This window comes from Pongo pygmaeus, chromosome 19 (assembly GCF_028885625.2).
Source record: "Pongo pygmaeus isolate AG05252 chromosome 19, NHGRI_mPonPyg2-v2.0_pri, whole genome shotgun sequence".
NCBI lineage: Eukaryota > Metazoa > Chordata > Mammalia > Primates > Hominidae > Pongo > Pongo pygmaeus.
This window is the reverse complement of record NC_072392.2, coordinates 48,192,946-48,196,282: the sequence shown is the minus strand read 5'-3', so window position 1 is coordinate 48,196,282 and position 3,337 is coordinate 48,192,946. Positions and strand designations below refer to the sequence as shown.

The 3,337-nt window shown below is 43.3% G+C and overlaps 1 pseudogene; it reads left to right on the top strand.

The window, feature by feature from the left end:
- The first annotated feature begins 1,696 nt into the window (after positions 1–1,696).
- Positions 1,697–2,003, top strand: LOC129017558 (ubiquitin-like protein 5; annotated as a pseudogene).
- The last annotated feature ends 1,334 nt before the right edge of the window (positions 2,004–3,337 follow it).

Sequence of the window (3,337 nt, the reverse complement as noted above, 5' to 3'; positions counted from 1 at the left end):
ATTAGCTCGGCATGGTGGCACATGCCTGTAATCCCAGCTACTCAGGAGGCTGAGGCGGGAGAATCACATGAAGCCGGGAGGCAGAGGTTTCAGTGAGCCAAGTGGCGCCATTGGGAGACTCTGTCTCAAATAAAATAAAATCTTGCCTTCTAGTAAGATACTTTCTGAACCCAAAATATCTGGGACAAATGGTCTGACAAGTCTGAGTGCCATGGGAGCAAGAGGATATTTTATGAAACTGAGATGCACTAGAGAAACCTGAGATACACAGCTGTGATACTCACAGGTCAGACTTCCACAGAGCTGAGGGCCAAGCAGGTTAACAGACACTTGCTCTCACTGACAGCGACGTTTGATAAAAAGAGTTAAAAAGACACAAATTACTTGCAACCTTTGGGGTTTAAATAAGTGTGTTATTGGACTGTGAATCTGGGGATAAAGGCATTGGAAAGGTCAAGCTGCCTGCATGGGTCATTCTCATACTGTGAACATTAGATTTAGCATCTTGACATGTGGTATTTCTCAAAAAGTATCTAGTCCCAAATCAGTTTCCTAAAAACACGTGGACTGTGAAAGTATGATTTAGGAATCTGGTAGGTTGGTTAAAAAAATAAATAAAAAGAAGTATTAAAGTATGAAGTCAAATAAACATGTTAATGGAACTAGATTACACACTTATTTTTAGGATTTGCACATATATTTTAAAGGCATCTTTGTATTGACTTTTCCTAGTGCAATTCAGACAAAAGGGGCATCAAAACTAACCTAACAGCCAATGATAGGCAAAAAAAAAGCCAACCCCAGTTGCATTTTGAGGGCCTGTTTAGGAAAGATTTATGCTCTACCACAGAGATCGGGCACTTACATCTGCTTCCCTCTCTTTATTCATTATTCAGCTGCCTTCACAGATTGGGAAAGTTCTCATTTCATTCAAGACTGGCTCATTAGTATAGTTCTTTTTTTCTTTTTGAGACAGGGTTTCACTCTGTTGCCCAGGCTGGAGTGCAGTGGTGCGATCTCAGCTCACTGCAACCTCCACCTCCTGAGTTCAAGCAATTCTCCTGCCTCAGCCTCCTGGGTAGCCGAGATTATAGGCGTGTGCCACCACGCCCGGCTTTTTTTTTTTTTTTGTATTTTTAGTAGAGACGGCATTTCACCATGTTGGTCAGGCTGGTCTCAAACTCCTGACCTCAAATGATCCGCCCGCCTTGGCCTCCTAAAGTGCTGGGATTACAGGCGTGAGCCACTGTGCCCGGCCTCATCAGTATATTTCTTCTTTGGTGCCTTCCCCTGGCAGGTGATGTGCATGTATGCACTGATACCCAAAGTCCTCCTACCACTTTCATAGGCCATTTCAGAATGGTCATGTGCTCCCAAATTCCTAACATCAGAGCCCACTCCTACTATAGCATTATCAGTGCCAACAATGTGAGAAATTGCTCATTTTTTGGTCAAATGTGAAAGAGAAAGACATGAATAGCAAGAAGCAACAGATCCCTGATATACTAAGGCTAAGTTACTACATTATGCTAGGACTACAAACCTTCAAAGCAATGCTTCTTCACACAACTGCCTTATTATTCATTAAGGCACTGCAGCAAACAGCCTCAGAATTGCCCATTTGAAAGACAATGCTGAGGAGCTAGTGGCCTCGAAGATTCCAGGCGATTTGAGCTCTAGCTAGGATGCAAGGCAATTCGAGCTCCAGCTAGGATGATCGAGGTTGCTTGCAACGACCGTCTGGGGAAGAAGGTCCACGTTAAATGCAACACGGATGATACCATCAGGGACCTTAAGAAGCTGATTGCAGCCTCAACTGGTACCCGTTGGAACAAGATTGTCCTGAACAGAAGTGGTACACAATTTTTAAAGACCATGCGTCTCTGGGGGACTATGAAATCCATAATGGGATGAACCTAGAGCTTTATTATCAAAAGATGAGAATCCTCATCTTCCTGCTGCCCCACTCTCCTCTCCCATCCTCACCCCGCACACTGGGATAGATGCTTGTTTGTAAAAACTCACCTTAATAAAGACTTAGATGTTGAAAAAATAAAAATAAAAAATAAAAGACAATGCTTTGGGAAGCTGAGGCGGGCGGATCACCTGAGGTCAGGAGTTTGAGACCAGCCTGGCCAACATGGTGAAACCCCGCCTCTGCTAAAAATTAAAAAAAAAAAAAAAAAAAAAAAAAATTAGCCAGGCATGGTGGTGGGACCTGTAGTCCCAGCTACTCGGGAGGCTGAGGTTGCAATGAGCCATGATTGTGCCACTGCACTCTAGCCTGGGCGACAGAGCAAGACTCTGTCTCAAAAGAAAAAAAAAAAAGACAATCCAACTGGTATAAAGTGAAAGATCTCCTTTTGACTCTCAAGTTCCTATTTTCTTCATTTCTCCTTAGTACTCTTAAAGCTTGCATCTCCTGAGTAAACTGTAAAAGCCAGAAAAAGCCTTTTCTTGTGTTCACATTATTTTCTCACATTCACTAGTCTCTAAAGTGGATGCAAAATGAAAAATAGGCCAGGCCTGGTGGCTCATACCTATAATCCCAGCACTTTGGGAGGCTGAGGCGGAAGGATCACTTGAGCTCTGGAGTTTGAGACCAGCCTGTGCAACAAAGTGAGACCTCATCGCTACTAAAAAATTTTTTTAAAAATTAGCCAGGTGTGGTGGCACATGCCTGTAGTCCCAGCTACTTGGAGGCTGAGGAGGGTGGATTGCTTCAGCACACAAGGTCAAGGTTGCAGTGAGCTGTGATTACACCCCTGCATTCCAGCCCTGGCAACAGAGCAAGACTCTGTCTCCAAAAGAAAGAAAAAACCCATATGTGCCTGTAGGTTAAAGATGAGAAAACAGTGAGCATTCCCTCTACTAATCCGCCCCACCTGGAGTGATTGACAAGTGAGGAAAGGGGCTAGCTTAGCAAGGGGGTGTGTCCAGAGCAAGTGCAAGATAGGGCAGCTGCCCCCTGCCTTCTTCTGAACCAAAGAAATGTAAGCTCCCCAAATGAAAAGATGGAGAATATCTAAATATATAAACACACCACTTATTAAATCTTGGTAAGCTAGCTTCTTACCTCTGCTTCTCACAAACACAACAATCTATAAAGCATATTCATTTAAAGCAGTATTTCAGACAAACTAGAAAAGAACTTGGAAAAAATTAACTGTCATTGCAAACTATACAACTGACATAAATTTGGTAAGTGGGAAATTCTCAGAAAATAATAAAAAATGAGGAGTCAGGCCAGGTGTGGTGGCTCACACCTGTAATCCCAGCACTGTGGGAGGCTGAGATGGAAAGATCACTTGAGCCCAGGAATTCAAGGATGCAGTGA